Here is an 8389-nt window from a genome sequence, read left to right as displayed (position 1 = left end):
TGGGAAGCTGCTGGACAGGCAGTTCCTAGGGGAGGTGAGGAAGTTCCAGGAAGAAGCTGAGAGGAGCCATGAGGTAGCGGGGGGGGGGGGGGGGGGGGGGGGGGGGGGGGTCGGGTCTGTGTCATGGTAACAAGAATTTCAATCTGGAGAGTCAGTCATGTTGGATGGTGTTTTGCTGGGGCAAACATGTGAATGAATATTTCCCTGAAGTGGACACAGGTGAAAGACTAAGGCAGACTCGTGAAGGAACATTTAGCTGAAGCAGACACAGGATACTCTGCTAAAGCAAGCACGTGAAAGGACACATGACGAAAGGATTCTTTGCTAACAACATACATGTATTGGTCCTCTTTACCTTGTGTAGCTGAGCTGCATTTGTTGGGACTTCATAGAGAGAAATGTACCAAAAGACTTCTGGTGGTGTGCTGCAGTTTCTTGCCGCTTCTGTGGACTCGGGCTGATTGTCAGAGAGATGTCACTGAGACAGATATACATGCTGAGGCAAGACCCATGGAGACACATGATGTTTGGACGGTATAAATAGGACTTGACAGACAGTGACTAGGGCTGAGCTTGGCTTGTTTATAGAGCTAGCTGTGCAATGCTTGTGGGTCTCACATCTTCATTGATCTTCGCTTCCCTGAGAGGCACAGGTGAGAACTTGTCTTGGCATCCCTCCGGGTCCCTCCAGTTAACTTGATCTGAGGCTGAGGCCTGGCTATCTCTGCTAGGTAGTGCTACCACTGCCGATTCATGTTTGCTATACCGACTCTACTGAACTGGGCTGAAGCATTTGTGAGTGGATTGAGCTGCCGCTGCTGACCCGGAAACTGAACTGCTGATTTCCAGACGACACAGATGGGAGTTGCTCCAAAGAACCTTTCTAAATAGGTCCACTTCCCCCATATGCTTTTCCTTCCACTACCTCTGGTGGGTGGTGGGTTACATGGGAGGTTAGAGCATTTAAGAACCATCATTAAAAGTACTCTTTGGGGGCTGGAGAGATGGCTTAGTGGTTAAGAGCACTGACTGCTCTTCCAAAGGTCCTGAGTTCAATTCCCAGCAACCACATGGTGGCTCACAACCATCCATAATGGATCTGATGCCCTCTTCTGGTGTGTCTGAAAAAAGCTACAGTGTACTCATATAAATAAAATAAATAAATCTTTAAAAAAAAAAGTACTCTTTGAAAACATTAAAGTTACAGTTGTCCCCAAGAGGACTGAAAGACTAGTCAGAGATAAGTGCCCCAAATCTCAGAGGAGAGGTGTACCTTTCCACCCGAACAGGGCCTGGTAGGGCAAGGAAGCTTCCTACCACAGTGGAGTGGCTCTTGTAGCAAACACAGACAAAGCAGAGAGCTCTGTAGTGACACTCAGTCACTAGAAGGGGAGAGGTAAGTGGTTAGAGCAGGTAGAGGAGAAAACAGCTGGAGAGATGCCAGTGTCTTAGTAAGTATAATTGCCCATGAGGTGAGGCCTGAAGGCCGCAGAAGGGAGACGCTCATATGATGGGCAGCCGAAAAGGGCAGGGCTATGAGAAAACACTGAGTAGTTGAGGAGAGATAGCCAGCTAGGTAATGGAGGCAAAGGGCGGTGACTTGGGAAAGACGTGGATTCTAGAATCAAATCTGGTGGGTGGAAGAACCAACAGAAACATGTTATCTGTAAGTACCCAAGAGAATCAGATCACATTTTGGTGAGTTCCTTGGGGGAGGGAGCTCATTTCAGCCACTCCCAGATTTCAGCCCCAGATGAAGAAATGAAATAAAAAGGAAAGAAAAGAACACTGTGGATCCACATTTCACCCTGCCATAGGGGTGTGGGAAACGCCCAAGAGGAGACAGTGGACTGTGTTTACCCTGGGAAGTGCCAAGACACCGCTCAAGGGGTGGGAGAATGCAGTCTAAGATGTGGCAGGCTGAAGTTGGGGTTCCCTGACTCCCAGGCATCCAGTCAGCCTGCAAAGAGGCTCAGACCAGGTGCTCCCAAACTCCTGGGCATCCAGGCACTGCTGCTGGGTTTCAAAGACTTGGGAACAGAATTGCCCCCCCCCCCCAGCTGAGGCCTTCTTTGGGAGACATAGGCAGCGGCTCAGTAGTTGAAGGTTTTCTCAGTGCTCCCCATGGCAGTTCTTGTTGAAAGAGACAGTCCATGGTTATCCATACCGTTTATTGATTGCTCGTCATGGAAAATGGAAGGCATACCCACTCCTTAGTGTGGACCAGAAGTTCAATATCTTTTGCAGGGAGGAATGTCCGGGAAGGGAAGCTTATTGTCTAAACCCTCAGGGCCTCTAGATAGCACATTAGCATGGAGAACTCTGTTTTGGGTCATGTGACCGATGTGAGGCGTGTGGACACATGCTCCAGGCCAGAAATCTAGTAGGGAGCAGGGAGGCACCTACTGTCTCAGGTGTGTACCTGAGTACTGGAGTCTCAGATCCCCTCTACCTTACCAAGTTTCCTGACGTGATCAACTGTCCCACAGAACATGACTACTCCTGGGTAAGGTGGAGGAGAAAGTTTATTGTAGATATGATGGAGACATGGCCAGAGGCAGATAACGTCTGGGAGAGTCCAGAGGGGACATGACTACGAACCATGTGGAGAGAGGGGGAGGGGAAGGGAGCAAGGGAAACCAAGTACGGCAGCTAGGAGGCCAAAAGAAGGGGAAGAGAGAGTAGGGGACCAAAATGTCTGGATTATATAGGAAGAACCTCTGGGGGAAGGGCAGGGCCCGAAAAGTTCAGGATAGAAGACAGGGTGCTAGCCATGCCCTGTAACAAGTAGGGACTAAGGTGGAATATGATTTATTTTGTGTGCTTGGCCCTTAAAAGGATGCCCAAGGGCTGATTGATTCTTTGGGAATATTTAGCCTAGAAATGCTTGACCCTATGACCTTCTGTGTCAGTTGCCTCTTGGACTCCTGGGAATGGGAGAGGATATTAAAAACCAGCAGAAGCTGAGAGAGGTTGAGTAGGATTGGAGGAGGGTCAGAGAAGACAGCTGGTGCTGGGAGAAAGATTGAATAGAACTGGAAAAGAAAAGAGACTGAAAATAGGAGACAGTTGGAGTGAACTGGGCTAGCACAGTGAGAAGACAGCTGAGCCAGGGGAAGCTGAGCTGAGCCAGGGAAGATACCATTAGGAGACAGGAGAACCCACACACGAGAAAAGCTACACTGAGGGGTGCTGGGAGAACGTGGAGGCCAGGTTGTCTTCCATATGTTGAACAGGCCCCTTAGCCACTTGTCCTAGGTTTGAAACTTAAAACCGTTGAGTTCTGCCACCCGCCACATTCAGTAGGTGCTGGTTCCAGATCTTATCAGTTTCCAGAGATTTTATTTATTTATTTATTTATTTATTTATTTATTTATTTATTTAATTGATGAGTACACTGTCACTGTCTTCAGACATACCAGAAGAGGGCATCCAATCTCATTACGGATGGTTGTGAGCCACCATGTGGTTGCTGGGATTTGAACTCAGGACCTCTGGAAGAACAGTCAGTGCTCTTAACCGCTGAGCCATCTCTCCAGCCCCTCCAGAGTTTTTTGTAACTGCAGATACCAACAAATCAAAGAAATTCATTTTAGCTGAACCTGTAGATGCCTGGATAGGCAGGAGGGCAACAGGCTTCTAACAGAAACACGACTGTGTTTCTTTGACAAAAACCAAGACTCGATGGCAGGTTGGGGGAACATTTGGCCCATTTGAATAAATGCAGAGTCATGATTCTATTGTTTAAACGAGTTGAGTGAGACTGGGTTGGGCAGGAATGAACGGAAAGATCTGTACCTGCTTGGGAAGACAGGCTAGGCAGTCAACAAAAATATTGACTGATATATTTAGCTACACCTCATTAGTTAACTTCTTTTGAGAAAATTAGATTTTTTTTTCTAGACTATTGGGTAAGTATACAAAAATATTTTTTCATGTAAATGGTTTGGAATGTCAACTTCCATCTGTACGCTCAGGGGCGGGGACAGCATGCATGGGACTGAAGAGAGGAAGTCGGGATTATTCAGTGGTAGATTAAGACTGAGAGCATGCTCTAGGTGAACGGAGATAACTGTTGGAATTGAGGCTAAATAGACAAAGTGAAGCAAAAGAGAGGAAGTCGAGTGTGGAGAATCGCTGTCAATCAAAGCAGATTACAGTTGCAGTGGTGTGAAATCTGAGTTCCCTCTGTATGAATTCCAGTAGAGCACGAATTTCAAAACTTGGCCTTTGTTGTCAAAGAGAGACTTAAGAGAGGATTATCCACCTCGGAATGTGATATGGGGAATTGGAGGCAGGAGGACACCATGGAAGGAGTAATCTCATCTGGTTGTTTTGTTTTTATGTAAGAGTTTGAGGTCCCCAGGATGTCACAGGGGCAGGCTGTGGGGAGACTCTCCTGGAGTGAGTCGAACCCTCCCTGCCTGGATTAAGTGTGGAGTGTGTTGTCTCTGCAGCTTTAACCTGGAAAACGAATCCCAGAGCTGAGATCTTAGCGGCGGTAGGGATGGTGAGGAGGACCAGCTGGTCCATATCTACAGAAGGATTTTTAACTAGATTCATTTCCGGGGTGTATTTTTGAGAGGTGTAACTTCGAGGAGGACTTCGGTAGGAGTTTATTTGCAGTTTGGTGGGAGGAAGCTGAGATTTAATACTTTAGGATCCTATGTTAGTATATGGGCAATTCTGTTGTGCTGCCCTCAAGGACCTAGCAGCTGCTGCCAAGTACACCAGGTGTGTGCAGTGAATAGAAGGACCTCCACATCACCCCAGATTTCTCTCTGTTCTCAGTGCAAGCCCCCTCTCTTTCCCTCTCTGCTCCCGTCTGTCTGCCTGCCTACCTGTCTACATGTCCATACTTGTCTGCCTCTACCCCTTCTCCAGGCCTTAATTCTCTTCCCTCCCCTGACAACCCCCCTTTTTAAAGAGACATATTTATTTTATGTATACGAGTACACTGTAGCTGTCTTCGGACACATCAGAAAGGGCATTAGATTCCATTACAGATGGTTGTGGGGTATCATGTGGTTGCTGGGAATTGAACTCGGGACCTCTGGGAGAGCAGTCAGTGCTCTTAATCATTGAGCCATCTCTCCAGCCCGATAAACTCCTTTGAAACTAGATCTGTTTCATGGCATAATTTCTCAAGGGGTACACCTTGGCATGTTCTGGCCAAGGATACCCTCTCACCACACACCGAATTATATTACATGACATCATAGAAAGCCTGAAAAAAAAAAACCAAAACAAAATCTAAAGGCTACCCGACTCATTACTCTATTGCCATCAAGAGAACCCATGTCCAAAGCAACTTTTATAAAAGGAAGCATTTAGTTGGAGGCTGGCTTACAGTTTCAGAGGTTTAGTCCATTATCATGGTGAAAAGCATGGCTGCACCCATGAGAGCTATATCCTACCTGCAGGCTGAGAGAGAGGACTGGGCTTAGCATGGGCTTTAAAAACCAATCCTTCTCAAATAATTCTGCTTCCTGATCACTAAGCATTCAAATATCTGAGCCTAGGGGGTCATTCTTATTTAAACCACCACAAAGACCTTCCATGCTTTATTTAGGAAAGGACTTTGAATGCAGTCTCTTGAGAAAAATGGGGAGATTGTTGTGTAGGTTTTGATTAAGATGGAACTTGAGGGTGTAGGGTGACAGGCATCTAAGTTAACAAAAATGGCCCTGGGAGAGGGTCAGAGTTCATCGTCTCAGGCCAATGAGTATTCAAGCTTGAAGTGTGCAAAGCCAAAGCAAGCTTTATTATGAAGAACTACAGGTAAGTTTTAAATTGAGGGAAAGTGAAAGAAACTCTTAGCGTAGGAAGGCTTTCCAATCAGAACCTTGCAAGTATCTCAAACAGTTAGCTCTGCTGAGTTCTCTTGTTCTCACAGCCACAGAAATAGATGTATTTGTATCTTAGTTGGAGTTTCTTTCCTGAGATAGGGGTAGGTTTCTTGTTAGCTGTCATCCTTAGAGTTTAGTCTGTTACAGTTAGCTGCACTGGATACAAAGTTATAGGTAAGGACAATAGGAACTTTTCTTAGTGCTTTGGGATGGGCTACAGCTGGCTTGTGGTCACTGATCTAGAGTCAAGCCCTTCTTCTGAGCTGTTTAGTTTGGTTATTTTATACCTGACTACATGCTCCCTTTCTTTCTCAGTGTTTCAGACTCTGCAATGTTTTAAATTATTATATGTATAAGTATTTTGCCCATACATATGTCTATGTGCCACATGTATCCCTGGTGCCCCAAAGGCCAGAAGAAACCACCGAATCCCTGAAACAGAAGTTACAGGTGGTTACGATCTACCACGTGGGTGCTGAAAATCAAACCCAGATCCTCTGAAAGAGCAGCCAGTACTGTTAGTTCCTGATCCATCTCTCCAGTCCCTTGCTCTTTTATTTTAACACCAGTCCCCTATTTTTTTACATTGAGTTAGTTTTATATTGGCCATCTATTGCTGGGCATGGGGCCTATCCTTAAGAATGGGTTGTTTTCCAGTGAGATTTCCTTGAAGAAAATTAATTTTTCATTTTCAAGTAGTTATCAATTAGAGACAGCTTCTGTGTTAGGGATGGGGACAGGTATATGCTGAGTCCTGCATGGCCATGGAAGGGATGGAGTGACATGGTTTCCCACTCCTGGAGCAGAGCCAGCAGGGTGTGGGCTTTCACAAGTATTGAAGGTTGCTGGGCATGAGGCTTATTTGTATAATTAGAAACAGCATGGATTCAGGAAGTGAGAATGTGTTTCTTAGCAAAACTGTAATGCTGTGACCTTCAGGACAACCCTTAGGGCTGTGGGAAAGAACTTTGAAAACATGAGTTCAAGAATATATAATTTCTGAACTAGGCAAAATATAAGGATGCAATATGAATTGTATGAGGACCTTCACAGACCTAAAAGAAGAAAGGCAGCTGCACTAATGAGCTAGTGTGTCAGAAAGATACAAAGGCAGGCAGATTCCTGAGTTCAAGTTTAGCCTGTGACAGAGTGAATTTAGGTCTACGCATGGTGGTAACAATGATTCGAGAGCTGGATTCCACCTAGCTAGCTTATTGTCTGTGCTTACAAAGGCAGGCAGATCTCTGAACTCATTTGCTATGTAAAAAAAAAAATGTACTTGCTGTTCTTTCTAAGAATCAAGGGGCTAAGGTCATAAAATGCTTCAAGGGATAATCAAAAGGAAACCTGGGATAATGATTGACTTGTTATGGAAATAAGAGACTGGGCTTTTGAGTGCTGAGCTATCTTGATGAGGTATCTGGAGAGCCATCTGGAGCAGAACATAGGGCTGCCAGCTTGTACCCACAGTTGACTTTGAGCTGTTCTTTCAATGCTGAAAACTTCTGGTGTTCCTCTGTGTCCCTCATGTTGGCTTGTGTCAAGACTGAGGCCTGGCTGTCTCTGCTAGGTATTTAGTGCCACCACTATTGATTTGTGTTTGTTATCCAGACTCTACCAAACTGGACTGCTGATATATCGATGAAGTGTATATGAGTTGATCCAGCTGTCCCCGCTGACCTGTGAACTGAACTGTCAATTTTCAGACAACACAGATGGGAGTTGTTCCAAAAAAACCATTTCTAAACAGGTCTGCTTCTTCTGTATCCTGTCTTTTCCACTACCCCTGGTGGGTGGTGGTTAAGAGCACTGACTGCTCTTCTAGAGGTCCTGAGTTCAATTCCTAGCAAACACATGATGGCTCACAAACATCTGTAATGGGATCTGATGCCCTCATCTGGCATATAGGTGTACATGCAGATAGAGTATCATATACATAAAATAAATAAATAAATCTTTGAGAGAGAGAGAGAGAGAGAGAGAGAGAGAGAGAGAATGAATCATGAGTAGCAGATTTCCAACAAGTTTCCCATCTCAGGACATCACGTGTGCTATGCAAGTAGTTCCACTGAGCTAAACCCTCCAGCTCAGTGGTTCTCAACCTTCCTAACCATGTGGTACCTTGATACAGTTCCTCATGTTGTGGTGACTCCCCCCCCCCCCAGTTATATTCATTGTTACTTTGTAACCATAATTTTGTTACTGTTGTGACTTGGAACATAGACACCCGTGTTTTCCAATGGACTTAGGCGACCTCAGTTTAAAGGTTTGACTCCCAGAGGGATCAAGGCCACAGGCTGAGTAGCACTGATCTAGATATTTCTATCAGTTCTTTCCTGATTTAAGCTCTCTACCTCTGCTTCCTTCATTCCCAAGCGTAAAAGGAACTTTGAACCTAGGCTAAGATAAGATGGTTGGTTTTTGTTCATTAATGTAGAAGGAGAGTCTGTTTGGGAGGAAGGAGGGGAGCAGCAGATACAAGGGAGATGAGAGAGGAGAATGAAGAGTGAAATAATAAAAGTACATTATATACAGGTATA

Source organism: Grammomys surdaster, unplaced genomic scaffold (assembly GCF_004785775.1).
Source record: "Grammomys surdaster isolate TR1022 unplaced genomic scaffold, NIH_TR_1.0 125562, whole genome shotgun sequence".
NCBI lineage: Eukaryota > Metazoa > Chordata > Mammalia > Rodentia > Muridae > Grammomys > Grammomys surdaster.
The sequence above is the reverse complement of the archived record's forward strand: the minus strand, read 5'-3'. Positions refer to the sequence as shown.